The sequence below is a fragment of the Pipistrellus hanaki genome (genome assembly GCF_964339955.1).
Source record: "Pipistrellus hanaki genome assembly, chromosome: 7".
NCBI lineage: Eukaryota > Metazoa > Chordata > Mammalia > Chiroptera > Vespertilionidae > Pipistrellus > Pipistrellus hanaki.
The window spans coordinates 80,602,679-80,618,082 of record NC_140509.1 but is presented as its reverse complement, the minus strand read 5'-3'; the positions used below and the strand labels follow the sequence as shown (position 1 = coordinate 80,618,082).

Genomic DNA, 15,404 nt, shown 5'->3' with positions numbered 1-15,404 from the left:
CTCCCAGTCAACCCTTGGGGGCTTCCCCTATGTGTTGGGAACTCTCGCCTTGTAGCTTGACAACAGCAGTGGCTTGATGACAAGATATCACAATTGTCCATTAAGCAGCTGCTAAAAGCCAATCATGGTGTAACAGTTTACCTACCGAAGGTCTTTACACGTCCAACCATCCTTTACAGCAATTATAATTTCCCCCATTCTATGGCTGAAGAAGTGAATGAGTACAGTTCATATTCAAAAGACAGTTACTCAACTCTAAAGTATGAACCTGAGATTTTTATTTCCTGTTCAAGAGGGGAGGAGCAAAGGAAGTCCTGACCCTTCTGAGGCGAGAGAGGCAGGTTCAGAGTGAGCGCTCTGGAGGTGCTTGCTCATTAAAAGACGCTGGTGTTTGGTCTACAGTGCTTGTATACATTAGACAGCTCCGCCTCAGCTCCCTCATGAGTCAAGTGGGCTTTCTTTTATTAGCCCAAGATCACAATCACTATTGATAAGGTTTTTATGGACCTAAGAATACAACCCAGCCACTCACTCCTTTACATACTGCAGTGCCTCTATGGACTTGAGCAGTGGCAGTAAATAAGACAGGCCAAAGAGCCCCACTCTCACAAGTAAAGTTGACCAGAAGAAAGGTCAGAGCTGAACTAAGGAACTGCTGCTGTTTTCAGTAGATATTTTAATCATAGTGGTGGTTATATGGAAGAATGTGTTTTTATCTGTCAGAAATGCATAGTGAAATATGTATGGGTTAAACAGAATGACACCTGAGATGGGCCTTTAATATCCGAAGTGGGGGAGGGAACACCACTGGGGGAAACAGATGAAACAGATTGGCAAAATGTTTTTAACTGTTGAATCTGGAAGATGGGTACACTGGGCTCATAGTACTGTTTCTCTCCTTGTGATTTTGGAAATTTCCTTAATCAGAAGATGACTCCTTCTGTCCATGGAGCTTCAAAAGATAAACAAGCATTAAATTATGGTGTGTCCATCAGACAGATACACGTCTATGCAGAGAAATAAAGCAGGGAAGGGAGGTGGGGAATGCTCAGGGGGTGGATAAACATATTTCTGCATGCTTGTACTCTTATTTTCTACATTTAATATAAGAAGACATGAGCTGACCACCTGCATCAGCGTAAGGCATTAGTACACACCAAGGTGAATGAAATGGTAATTAAAGAACACCCAGTTTTCTGAGAAACAGATGAATTTGAGTTTTATGGAAGGTATGAATTTTAAAGAAACATCGATGAAAATAATGGCTAACATTTCCCTAACTTTTCTATATGATACAGCTAGGTTTCGCAAACATGGTAAAGAATGGTTGGTGTGATCCTCATCATAACCCCAGGAGCAGGTACTGTCTCCCTCATCTCTAAGATGCCGCCCCGAAGCTTAGGGAGTTTGGACAGCTTGCTCAAGGTTATGCAGACTCTACGTGGTGGAACCCGGTTTGAATCCAAGTGGTCCCCTCAAGAGTCTGCATGTTTAATTGTCACATCATGCTGCCTACTCTGATGGATAGGCAGCATCTGAATAAATGAAGGATTGAAGATGACATAAATATCAAGCAGTTACTGGATATTTCCTGATTGCCTGCCCCACTCAAGATGTTATTTGGTGCTGTGGGTCCTGTGGGGGAATAAGGCAGATATGGGGGACGAGCCAAGAGCAACCTGGGTAGGATGACGCTGGAGAGCAGACGGCACTAGATAGAGGAAGAGGCCCAGTTAGACCCTGGGATACTTCTCCAGAAGCCAGGAGTGTGAGGGCGGGAAAGGAGGAAGGAGCCCTTGGGCAGGTTCTCCACCACTTCTCTTCCCCGGCACCCACCACCATCTCCACCACCACAAATACTCCCGCCCTCCCACACAGCACCGTGGCTGCTGATCTCACTCTGGAACATGGCACTATCACAGCATCAGACCCCAGAACTCAACTGACAGAGAGGCAAGAAATGGCCACTGCCTAGGGGCATTTAGTGACTGATTTAAAAAAAAAATGTTTATCGGTACATTTTCTCTGTGCTGGGCACTGTCCTAAAACATTGGAAATGCAGAGTGAACAATACAAATGCTCTCTTCTCATGAAGAGCAGACAGGAAACAAATATACTCTTTGTTACAAATGCTATCAATAGAACATAAAATTGAAGTCAGGTGAGAAGGACATGGCTGGCCAAGGCCATAAAAAGCACAACCAGGAAGGCTTCTCTGAGGAGAGGACATTTGAGCAGGAAACTGGGACAAGTGAGACAGTCAGGCTTTCCTCTCCGGGATGAGTGTTCCGGGCAGAAACCATGTGGAGGCTGGAGCTAGTGGGGGATACTGGGGAACTCAGAGAGGCCGGTCAGCGGAGTGAGCATGCAGGGAGCAGCAGATGAGGTCAGAGCTAGAGAGCAGAGCAGGGGCCAGACTGCGGAGGGTCTTGGAGGCTGTCCCGTGGACTTGCTTCTGACTCGGAGTGAGATAGGAAACCACAGAGGAGTCTGAATTAGCTGACAGATGCAGGGCCACTCTGGCTGCAGTGAGACAGTCGGAGGCCTGGGTCTAAGCAAAGGGACCAGTTAGGAACCAACTGCACTTATTCAGGGAGAGAAGGCAGCGGACTGGATCAAGTGGGAGCAGTGACGACCATGAGGAGAGGGAGGACTTGCACATTTGGGGTAGGGTCTGCCTGTGGATTGGACCTGAGGTCTGAGGAATGTGACCAGAGAAACAGTTAAAGGCTCTCTCATTAAGCCTTTTATCTCTACCTTAAGTCCTACCATTGCCCTTCCCTTAGGCCGTTAAGCCATTAGAAGGGCCTCTATGAAAATGCCTAGACATAGCAATCCATGCTGGCTCAGCAATTATTCTACTTGTCTAGGCAAGAGATGAGTGTCCAAAAAGGCTGGGGAGGAGGCATGAATAAGTGAATACAGACTGAGAACTCGTTAGGAAGTTGCTGCTAACTGATTGGTCAAGGAAGTGGCTTGCTGTGACCAATGAACTGTGGTGCTATTAACTAAGAATTGGATGGGGTGGTGGGGGAGGGGGGGGAGAACAACCCTAGGAAGTCAGAGGTAGGTCTGGAAATAGAGATTATGAATCCAATTCTGGGTGGGTGACTTTGAATCAATTGTGCAAAAGCCAACAGATAAATCCCAGAAGGCATATGAATAAGAGTGGAGGCTCAGACAGGCCCATGGCACAGTTTTTCATTTGATTTATTTTGAAACACAATAGACCCTCACGATTTGAGCCAGAAAGTTTAAATCAGGATATCCAAAGAGGAATTTTATGTTAATATTTTCCAAGAGGCATGGTAACTAAAAATGAGGCTATCAAAATCCATCCCTCTTTAATATGATGGGATCCTTCAAAGACCTGCCTTGATAAACTAAATTTACAAATGACAGAGCAATTTTTGTACCAACACTAAACAATGTGGTTTGGCTATATTCATGTGTGTTTTTCCAGTAAGCGTGCTAAATTCTGAATAGGAGAATAACAAATACAGACTTCTTAAACTTGTTTTTTTTTCTTCTTCTATTTCTGAGCTCTAAGTTGGTCAACTAGAATTAAGGGTTTCACCCAAATCCCACATGCTAGCATTGAACATGAGACTTCCCAATGCCACTCTACAGTTGAAAAATGAGAACTGGACCAAACTTCAAGCCAGACAATTGGTTTAAGGTCAACAGCGTGCCCGTGAATATGCTCTCTACTGGGAACACGAGGATGAATACAGCATAGTCTCTATGTCCCAGGAAAGGCTCAACCCACCAAAAGACTGAGGTGCCCACCCCATGCAAATGCAGGCATGTCTATAGGGCTGGAGTAGGGCTGGTAACCTCTCTGGAAATGCATCGCAGTCACTCAACAGGCTTGGAACATTAGAAAGATTTCTTGCCACCACAGTTTCTCTGATAGCTGCCTCTATTCCAGAATAAACACTGTTGAGTTTCCAAGTGCTCTGTAAGCCAGTGAAAGGCAGGCCATGGGCATAAATATTTATAGAGCACCGCATTTCCTGCAGGCCCATACAACCACCAAAGCAACGGCTACTGGACTCCCCTTATAGAAAATCGACTCAACCAGAACACTTTTCTAAAGAAGCCTTATGAAGGGTTAAGTCAGAGCCCCTTTGATTTCTCCAGTGGGTTTTCTTTCCTTCTCATCTCCTCCTTTTTCATTTTTCCTCCTACTCCATTTCTTTTTTAAATATTTAGCGACCTACTCAGAATTTCCTTTCTTCAACTAATTTTTTTTAAAACTGAAGTTTTTGCCTGAATTTCTTGAAGCTCATTTCAACTAGTAGACAAATAACTATTTTGTTCAACCACTTGCATTCAGGAGCTCAGAGTCTAGTGAGGGAAAGCGGAAGTTGAATAGTTATGGAGAGTACCACACCACATGTGCTAGACATGAGGAAAGGAGCATGCTAAGGAGCTGGAAGAGAGGGGCCCTGAGCCCTGAGGGCCTGTGTGGAGGTGAGCTTATCCATCATGGCATGTGCTGCCTTACTCACTTTCCCGACAGAGGCCGATGGAAGCAAAGGATGGAGACTGGTAAGCAGGTGGGACAAAACAAGTAAGAGGCCACGCTGCTCCCGAATTCCCATCAATCCCTTCTGTGAGGCGTTGGCTTGCTGACGTTCCAGTGCTGAATCAACCCGCCTCTCCCCACCCCCTTCTGCAGCATCCTCCTTGGACCACTGCCATAGCTTCCCCACTGCTCTACCTGAGTGACAACCAGCACTCATCAGACATGGCCCTCTCCCGCATCATATGCAGCAGTGGCTTTGCATGGTTGACCTTTGGTACTAAAACCCTACACAGTCCAGGCCCTGCCACCTCTCCAGCTTCATCTCCCACTCTTGCTGTTCACACACAGCGGCCTTTCTTTTCCTCCAACTCACAGAGCTTATTCCTCTCTATACACTTTTTCTCTCTGCCTAGAATGTCCTTCCCTCAGATCTTCTCTGAATTGTTCTTTGTTATTTAAACCTTGGGTCAATGTTACCTGCTTGCATGGGCCTTCTGACCACCCAAAGAGAGTGCCTCCTCCCATTCCCCTGTTTTCTTTTCTTTAAAGCTCTCATTACATAGTCCCCCCTCCCCAGATCTCGCTTGTTTTGTTCATCACTGTATCCCAGAACTTAGGAAATTATATTTGTTGAATGAGTAACTGTAATATGAATTCCCAATTGTAATGAACATTATGTCTCCACGACAGTGAAACAAACAACAAATGTGTTTCTCTTCCCTCTCTCTTATTATTGGCTTTGTAAAAAATATTTTTTTATTGACTTCAGAGAGGAAGGAAGAGGGAGAGAGATAAATATCAATGATGAGAGAGAATCATTGATCAGCTGCTTCCTGTACGCCCCACATTGGGGACTGAAGCCAAAATCTGGGCATGTGCCCTGACTGGGAATTGGGCTGTGACCTCCTGGTTCATAGGTCGACGCTCAACCACTGTGCCACGCCATTACTAGGCTCTTATTATTGACTTTTGTCCCAGGAGACTGAAGGGCCTTCTCCTGCCACTGTGCCACTGGGATGGTTTTCCCCAGTATTTTCATGTTGTCTTATTGTTCCTGCCATCTAGTAACATGGAATAAAACTTAAGGGTAACACCCTTACACATAATAAAAGAGTTTATTACATACTAGGTTATATATATATATATATTATATATATTGCAACAGGTAAACAAAGACAGCATCAGCTTGTCTTGCTCTATCTATCACGCATACTGAAGTACCAAGAAAGAATTTTCAAGACCACGGTATACATTTCTGAACATTTGTGCAGCGTTTTCTGCATATATTAGTAATCAAAACCAACAAGAGTTTTAGAATAGTTATCGGCGTAAGTCATTAGCTTTTACAGAAATGTGTTCTCGTTTTCATTTCTATAAGAAGTTAAAAACAAAGACCTGTTGAGTTCCCACTTGGAAATTTCTTAAACGACAGTATTAGATTAGAGCAGACAGTATCACACCTTGACAAGACGGGCCACACTCCATAAAGAAAACAAAGCTTATTTTGCTCTTCAGGGATATTTTGAATTTTGAAAGGTACTACGATGATGGAGCTCATTACAACTCAAAACTTTAGAATTTCGTAATATTTGCTTTCCTGTCAGGATAAGTTCTGGAAAGAAAGACAGAAAGAAAATATAAGACTGTTCCATAATGCTGACACTTTCAGGAAGTTACCTGGTTTCTAAGTTGCTGAAGGTAATGTTTTTTTTATCATAGGGCACACCCGTGGGCCACAGGGTCCCACACGCCACAGAAACGTTATTTTCACGTTACTTTCTTTGCCATTTTAGTTTCAAGATCAGATCTCATTAAGCATTCTGATTCGATGGCGTTCCTTAGACTTTAGTCTCCACAACTGTTATAGGAGAGGGGGAGATGAGCGTGTATCTTATAGAGAGAGTGACGAAAAGTGGAGAAGAGCCAAGACCACCAAGATTTTCCTCTCTCGCTATGTTCCAAAAGCGTCCAAATATTTCCCCCAGCACTTCCCTCATGAGAGCCAACCCTGTCAGCTCATCCCCATCTCCGGCTCCTCCCTGACCATCTCAACACCCTGACAGCCCCACCCTCATCGTCCTTAACAAGGAACTAACTCTAAAAACTCAGATCCAGGATGGGCAAGACATGATGTAAGCGAAGGTTTTCTTCTACAAAAATGAATTCACAAAGTCTACGTTTCCCCAGTATGCTCCCCTCACATCCACCCAGTAACCCGATATTCCCGATTTTGACCCTTACGTTTTATACTTCATGTATTTTGTTGATTCAAAAGTTTACAAGGGCGAGATGCCTGAATATTTCACCTGTAAGCTGTTTCAGACCAGTTCCGGTAGCCTCCTTGGAGGCAGCTATAATATTCTAGCACAACATAGATACTTAAACTAATCACAGGTTCAAGGGAACAAAAGCGGTGTCGGATATTTATGCCCCAGATTACAGTTTTCCTCTCTCCCAGCACATCAGAGAGGCGCAGATGTTTGAGGACTGTCTGTAATCACACAGCCATGGGAAGCTGCACCCAGGGTTAGACTGGGATGCACCCCTCCACCCCTTCCTCTCAGCCCCCCAGCTTCCCCACCCCCTCCACCCCAGCCCGGAGGTCCCAGGTCAGACACAGCCTTCCATCCCCCAAGGCTGGACTCTGGTGAGCATGCACCCCCGCCATGGCCTTCCCTTGGCATCTGCCTGCTCCCAAAGACCGGGATTTCTGCTAGAGTTGCTGTCAGTTCTGAAGACGGCTGAGAGCGTGAAGACTTCGGTCACATGAGACGATGGAGGCAGGATGGAGGTGGCTCCAGAAGAAAAAAGGTCTGCCCTTTGCTTCCTCCTTGGCCAAGGGCTGACCGACCCCTCCCAGCCAGACCGGGGGAGGAAGGGAACTTGGCTGGGGCTTCAGTCACAGAGTTGGGAGAGGGTAGGGGAGCTGAAAAGTGCCCCCCCCCAAAAAAAAAAAAACAGATTCTGGAGGGTATTAGGAAGGGCATGCTCACCATGTATGGAGGGCCAGCATGCCACCTGGTAACGTGTTGAAATGAAAATCAAACAGTATGAAAGAACACTTAATTACAGTTAGAAATAGCCAAGTATCACACAAGCTCCCATTCAGTCAACCTGAAACTGAGTTACAGAATCTTGGACAACAGGGGGAGTGGGGCAGAGACAATAGGCTCCAAACAGGGTGCAGACAAAGATCTCGAGGAGGATTTGGAGCTTAGAGGGTGGTCAGAAAGCGAAGATGTAAGTGATATTTTACTCTAAACAGGGAGGAGGGTGGGAACATATTGGAAGAGAACCCTGCCTGGAGTGTTAAAATCCATAGTCTTTCCAGAGGAGAGAAAATCCTCCCTTCTCATGGTTAGGAAGGATCTACGTGGTCAGAAGGATGATCAGCCCCTTGAGATGCTGGGAGAGGAGTATTTATAGTAAATTAAATCTGGAAAACAGAAGGCAGTGAGCTCTGAGCTCATGCCTTCATTGCCCTTCAGAAGGCATTTATGTGCATTAAGGATTTACACATCTCCGCAGACAGCTGCCAAAAGGGATTATCCAGCTGTAAGCACCGCCCAACTTCACTCCTACCCAAGTTTTGTAAGTCAGTTTCACTTCAACAGGATTCCCTAGTGCACTTGGTTCATTCAAATGACCAGAGTGAATGTTTTAAACTTTTACAAACACATCAGATCACAAATGCCTTACAATGCGTTCATTTACTGTATTACTTAACTCTTTGCCAGGTCCAACTCAAGAATCAAAGAAACTCTGTTACAATATAAACCTTTGAAGCCTAATCCTATAGGCTACCACAGAGTAAGACTAGTGTATTTAATGAGTATTTATTGAGCATAAATATATATGCATTTTATTGATGCTAAGAAATGCTTTCTCTCATACAACTTACAGACACACCTTACAAGGGGTGATACCCATTTTGTGGATATTTCTTTTCTTAGTGATATTTTTTTTAATGGTCTTTGTAAGGTAGATGATTTTCTAACCACTATGCTGTACACCTGAAATTAACACAAAATAATATTGAATGTAAAAAAAAGGAGTAATTAAAACAATGAAAAGGTGTATTTCAAAAGTATTGTAGACTTGATGAAACAGGAACTCATCCATTTCATTAAAGTTGGCATCCAATGCTACTTGAAAGACTTCCCAGAGCACCAGACTAAGGTGGCCCAACCATCACCTGGATTCTCCATGGATACCACGCTTCTGGTGTTGACGGCTTGGCCTAGAACAGCATCAGGCACCATTCTAGGCATAGTAGGTGCCAATAAATGGCTCCGGAATGAAGAGAAGTTACCATTTATTGAGCAATAACTACGTGTCTGGCCCTGACCTAAACACTTTACAAAGGAAAATGTCATTTATCTGAGCAACTTTAAAGATGAGGGGACCTGTAGTAGGTACATGGAGAAGTCAGGAAGAGACCTCACTCAGTCTAACTCCAAAGCCAGACACACAGGTGCTATGTTATACTCTGTGTCACATACAGGACCCGGGAGTTCTGTGCTGAATTCTGTGTCTGGTCCAAGGATGTACAGCAAGATCCCTGAAGCTGGGGAGAGGGAGAGAGCTGTTCCCCTCCCATGGAAGGTAATATTTATTCCCCTGTCTTTCCAAGTGCTTTATGTATCAGGTCCCGAGTTAACATAGAGGTGGGGATGCCTACATTTCTGCCCAATGAGATGAGGAGAGGTTCCAAGGAAGAGATGGAGACTTCAACTTTGTGTGGAAGGATCCCTCCTTCAGGGAGAGTGAGCACAGCCCACCTTGGGCTCTGGCAGTTATGGTGAATGATAGGGACGTAGGGTATCCTGGGGAGGAGCTAGAAGAACAGAAGGTACAAAAGCACTGAGTGCCAGGCTCAGGGGTCTGAGCTTCATTTGATGTGTTCAGTGATCATCATCAATGACCTATTTCAATGTGGGCTCTGTTCCATCCCAGCCGAGCCTCTCTCTCCATTCACATCTAACTCAAGGAAGGAGGCTGAAATTGGGCACTGCCATTGCTAGATCAACCGATTGCTATGTCTATTAGAGACTTCTAACCCAGCACAAAGAGAGCATCAAGAAGGCCGGCTGGCCGAAGGAGTGACCCAGGAGATTTGGTTATAAGTTCAGCTCCGCGAGAGTCTATGAAAGTGTCCATTTGGATTTCCACGAAAATCCTGAAGGATATCACAAACATAAACTGTTTCCTTTAGCCCAGAGCTGGACAAACTGGGCCCACAGCCCATTTTGTGTGGCTCTCAAGCAGACTGGTTTTCACATTTTTAAAGGGTTGCAAACAAACAGCTCTCCACCCAATCGAAGACTATGTGAGAGACACAGACAGACCACAAAGCCTAAAACACTCACTATCTGGCTCTTTACAGGAAAGAGTTCACCACCCCTGACCTAGAACTTGCCATCCTCCCCCGTCTGTTTTCAGACACAGGTCATTCAAGGACTCGATGTGACATTGAGAACTAGGTCCCTTTACTGCTTCAATAAGTAGAACTAACCTCATGGCATGGTGATTCATTGCTTAGTAATTCCTCTTATGAGAATTCTAAAGTTTGAGCGATTACTAGGCTCACCTGAGTTTTAATGGCATCCTGGATGTTTTAGAAAGATGTCCCTCTTACACTCATGGAGTTGCTAGCTTCGGGGCAAATGCTGTACCGGTTTGACCTCCCCAATGCCAGTGCTAAGTGGCCCTGTAGGCTCGGCAACACACTGGTTATTAAAGTTTACCCAAACAAGCTTCCTAATTAGAGACCTGTGCAAACCCCGCCTCCCCTGCCATCAGTGGGTGTAGCTGGGATCTTTTTAAAACTTCGCCTACCATTAGCACCCTCCAAGGTGCCTTCCTCTAAGACAGTGGTTCTCAACCTTTCTAATGCTGCGACCCTTTAATACAGTTCTTCATGTTGTGGTGAGCCCCAATCATCACCAATCATAAAATTATTTTCATTGCTTCTTCATAACTGTAATTTTGCTACTGTTATGAATCATAATGTATATATCTGTGTTTTCTGATGGTCTTAGGTGACCCTGCTAGTGGTTCTCAACCTGTGGGTTGCTGCTTTAGAGCCTAAGACCATGGGAAAACACAGATATTTACATTACGATTCATAACAATAGCAAAATTACAGTTATGAAGTAACAACGAAAATCATTTTATGTTTGGGGCCACCACAACATGAGGAACTGTATTAAAGGGTCGCGGCATTAGAAAGGTTGAGAACCACTGCTCTAAGATGATACTGCAAAGGACCAAGAAGAGGAGGGTGTAGATTTCCTGTTCCATGAATCCAGTATACCTTAGTTTCCCATCAAACAGTAATTCAATATTTACCCAAGAAGATGTTCAGGTTTGGAAATTTTTACTGGCCTTGTATCTCATCAAAAAAATCGTTTTCTTTTTAAACTTGTGTACACAGATTGAAAAGATACTCAAACCTGCCTCAAACATGAAAACTATTCTAAATATAGTGCACAGTCAACTCCTAGTCGTTGGGCAGGAGCCACCCAGGCAGGCTTGGAGGTTTCTGCAGCCTCTGCATGACCCATGGCCCCCTGGCTGGGATGGTGAGCTACATTTCTACCGGCTTTGCTAAAACACCTGCTGCTTTCCGTCAGCTGGGCAATAGAAAGAGGAACACATACATCTCTTAATGACTTGAAAGCTGGCCCTGCAGTCAGTTCTACTTGGCACAGAAGCCAGGGCCCTGGACACCCACTGAGACTGGGGTCAGCTTTTCATTGTATCGAGCAGGCTGACGCAGGCGGATGAAACGTTGCATTTCAGATGCCGATGCATACGAGTACAAGGCTGCTTAGAGGCTCTGTCTAGATTAGAAAATGTTTCCATTCCCATTCCTGCTTGAACACACGAGCATCAGGCCCTAGAAACCACATTTTCCCCATGTCAAACGAGACAGTGATTTTTTTTTTCCTGAAAGAGTGAAGCATTGCATTTCATTAAAAATATGCCTCCATGTACTGTTATTTCAAGGTAGCGCAGCAGAGGACAGAGAAGTGAATGTGGGTTAAACCGTAGCTCAGCTGACGGAGAGTTTTGCAAAATCATTCATTCCCGGGTCTCGGTTGACCAACAACAATCATCTTTAAAGCGCACAGCCTGCCAAATTCCACAAATTATTTCATTAATCATCCTCACTGCTCAGCGTGAACCCAGAGAGAGAGGCCACTATTTCCTAAATTACAGATGAAGAAATGAGCAAAGGTGAGACAATCCGGAGAGAGTAATCAGCTAGGATTGTTACATTTTCCTGACTGTAAAATAATCTACGTCTAAATAATTTCCTAGAGGGGTCAAGGTCTCGGTGCCAATGAGCTGCAGAGGACACGTCACACCCAGGCCAGCCGCTCCCAGGCACTCAGTCCTCACCTCCAGCACTCCCCTAAATCTTTAGGAGGCTGGGGTGACGTAGGTCATCTGAGATTTAGCCTAGCCCCTACGTTCAGCGTCACTATTCCCTGGGTCATCCGGGAGGAGAACTGAAAGATGACAATTGTTTGAAAGACCAACTACCAGCAACGACCTGCAAGAGGGGAGAGAAACTTGCAAAAAGTGGATTGCAGCCAGGAGGACTCGGAGTAGAGGTCCAGGAATTGCTTTTAGTTTATCAAGGGCTCATAAGACAGCGCTGCTGCTGAAGCATTTCCCATCTTCATGTGCTAGACCACAAACCATTAATTCTTAATTAAATCGCTTTAAAACTCATATCCTCACAGGAGGAGAACAAAACAGTACTGGCTCTTCCTGGATTTGAAAAACGATCGCCCCTTCTTCCCATTGGTTTGTTAGCAAGTGATCCTTTAAAGTCTTTGAAGCACAGATTGAATTTCCCAAAATGTAAGCTTGGATTTGGTAACGATCATCCCTATGGAAGATGCTGTAGGCAGCTGGTGCCCACGGGAAAGGTGCTGATAAGCAGGAAAAGGTGATCAAGGAGAAAGCGGGATTGGGGCATGGATCTGACACCTAGGGAACCATCAGAACAGAGGTTCAGGGAGCGGCTACAGGGGGGAAGAGGACGGCGGTATGGTGATGGCTGTGGGAGGCCCTGGTGAGGAGGAAGCCAGTGAGATGGGAGGACTCTGGGGGGAAACATTTCTTTCCTCAGGTGGTCCAGTGGCTTAGATAGAGGGCCTTGAATTGGACAAGAAGTGCCTTAACTGGTTTGGCTCAGTGGGGAGAGTGTTGGCCTGAGGACTGAAGGGTCCCAGGTTCGATTCCGGTCAAGGGCATGTATCTTGGTTGCGGGCACATGCCCAGTAGGGAGAGTGCAAGAGGCAGCTGATCCATGTTTCTCTCTCAGTGATGTTTCTAGGTCTCTATCCCTCTCCCTTTCTCTGTGTAAAAAAAAAATCAATAAAATATATTTTTAAAAAATTGGACAAGAAGAAAAGTGTGGAATTGGTAAGCCAGAGGGTCATATATTAAACCATTCCTTTTGTACCTAAATCTTAAATATGGTAGACAAAGTAAATACCATGCGGGGTGGGGTGGGGGTGGAGGACTGAGCATGAAGCTTCTGCTGGGTCACATAAATCACTTTATGAGGGAGGTAGCCAGGGCCACCTGAGGAGCCTGAAGGGTCTTGCCTGGCAAAGCCCACGTTACCATGGCGTTTTCTTATTCCTTGAAGCGACGGGCTTGAGATGTTTTAACAGCGTTTACTCAAAGCCCAAAGTCTACACTACATCCTTTAAAAGCATGCCAAGGGCAGAACACTAAGAAGCCGGCGGATGCCGATTTTAACACTCGATAACCACTTTTATAGCGTTCCCCGACCTAGCCGGGCCTGCACTCCTGCTCCATGCCAAATCTGACCCACCTCCACATCCCGGGCTCCTCCCGGTCTGAATAGGAAACACCAGGCAGAGCTGAACCCAATCTGTCCGAAAACCCCCAAACCAACTCTGCCTCTGGGAGCCAGTGTCTTTTGTGGGGCCGGTGGACACAGCCTCCCAGGGGGGTTTCAAAAATCCGGGCAGCAGCGGCGGCCCCCTGAGGGTGGTACCGAGGGAGCGGGAGGACCAGAACTTCACGGAACACCGGCTCTGCAAAGGAGCCTGCCCCGGGCATTTTCACAAAGTCACCCACCCACCTCAATGTTCCCAGGGCACCGAGTAAAGTTTCACAGGGTAACCACTTCCCCCAACTTGACCCTCCCCAAGCGCCTCGGGTAAAAGCCAGACCCACCAGCGGACACAAAGAGGGGCGGACCCCGCGGCCCTCCGAGCCCAGAGAGGTCGGCAAAGTCCCAGAGGAGACCAGGTGCTCCCTCTTACCCCGGGACAAAGGGACCCTCGGCTTTGGATCCCCCTCCCGCCCACCCCCAGGCACACTGGAGGGGCCGGTCTATGGCAGGGACGCTGGGCATCTGCGCCCGGACAGGGGCGGGAGGCGCCCTAAGCGGCCGGCGGGCGGGCCCCGTTTAGGGACCGTCCTGTTGGAGCAGCGGAACCGGGTTTGCAGTCCTCGGGGGTCCACGCAGGAGCTCCTCGGAGGCGCCCACGCTGCAGCCGCCCTGGGTGCAGCGGGGGCCGCCGGGTCAAGGCCGGGCGGGGTTCGCAGCCCGGAGCCCGGAGCCCGGAGCCCGGAGCCCGGAGCCCGGAGCCCGGAGCCCGGAGCCCGGAGCCCGGAGCCCGGAGCCCGGAGCCGGGCGGCGGCGGCGGCGGGTCGCCCCCTCCAGGCGGCGGCGGGCAGCGGCGGCCCGGGTCCCGGCGGCGGAGGCGCCCCCATCCCGTCCGTCCCCTCCCGGGGGAGCGCGCAGGGCAGCGGGGCCCGCACCGCGCTCCGCCGCCGCCACCTGCGGGCTCGGGGCTCCGGGCGGGCGGGGGTCCCTAGATCCCCTCCCCATCCTCGGGGCTCCGGCGAGCGGCTGGAGAGGACCCGGGCGAAGGCAGAGCCGGCGCTTACCCGAGGAGGGGCGGCCGCCGCGGGCCGCGCTCGCGGGTCCGGGTCCGGGTCCGGGTCCGGGTCCGGGTCCGAAAAGGGGCGGCGGTGAAGGGATGCGCCGGCTCCGGCCCCAGCGTCCGCCAAGCGTCCTGCTCCGCCACTCGGCCCCTACTTCCTCTTCCCCGCCGCCCGCCGCCGGCCGCGCCCCGGCCCGCCCTCTCCCTCTCCGCCCCGGGATGCGGCTCCGCGGCCTGAGCGGCGGTCCCCGGCCCGCCCCCTCTGCCCGGGGCGAGGAAGGTGGGACGCAGGGGAGAGAGGGAGAGAGGGAGAGAGAGAGAGACAGAAAGCGAAAGAGACTGAGCACTTGGACTGGTCTCTGGAGCCTTGCCAAACAGAGCAGTCAAATTACAGCCCCTGGGAGGGGGTGGGGGAGAAGAGTTAAAAAAAAATTCCTGCTACTGTTTTTTTTGCAGACACATCACTTTTCTTCGTTTACCAGGATCTTCAAGGGCTTTTCTTTAAAAAAAAAAAAAAAAAAAAAAAATCATACAAAAGCAATTCTTCCCTAGTCCACTTCCTCGTGTTGCACGGGAGCTCGCGGTGAATGTGAAACAGGGGATGCTGGCTGTTCCTCTGGCATCATTACCCCATCCCCTGAGTTCCTGGGCCAAAGGGCCTCCGCTGGGAGCTGGGAGCAGGGGGGAGTGAAAGGAGACGGGAAGGCTAACCTTTGTATGGGCCGGGAAGATGTGTAAAAGGCACAGCTGTGTTGAATTTATGGCGAGTCCAAGGTGCCCAGGAGCCGCCGGTCAAAAGCAGGGGAGCCATTTCTTCACACCCTCCCCCAAAGGCAGGCGAGGTGTCCCGCCTGCCTCATGCCTCCACCAGGGTTTGTGATGGGTGAGAATGCCCTTCCTTCTGAGTTACTCGTTCGCGGGCTTTTATT

General features: G+C 48.0%; 1 protein-coding gene across 2 annotated transcripts in view; it reads right to left on the bottom strand.

The window, feature by feature from the left end:
- The window catches only part of PLEKHG1 (pleckstrin homology and RhoGEF domain containing G1), a 188,727-nt gene extending 173,955 nt beyond the window's left edge, over positions 1-14,772 (bottom strand). The window contains exon 1 of one of the 2 annotated variants that reach the window (XM_084890127.1): positions 14,480-14,772. The gene's annotated coding sequence lies outside the window, so the exon portion shown is untranslated. The remainder of the gene's footprint in view (positions 1-14,479) is intronic. The other variant, XM_084890126.1, reaches the window with a different exon arrangement.
- Positions 14,773-15,404: the final 632 nt, after the last annotated feature.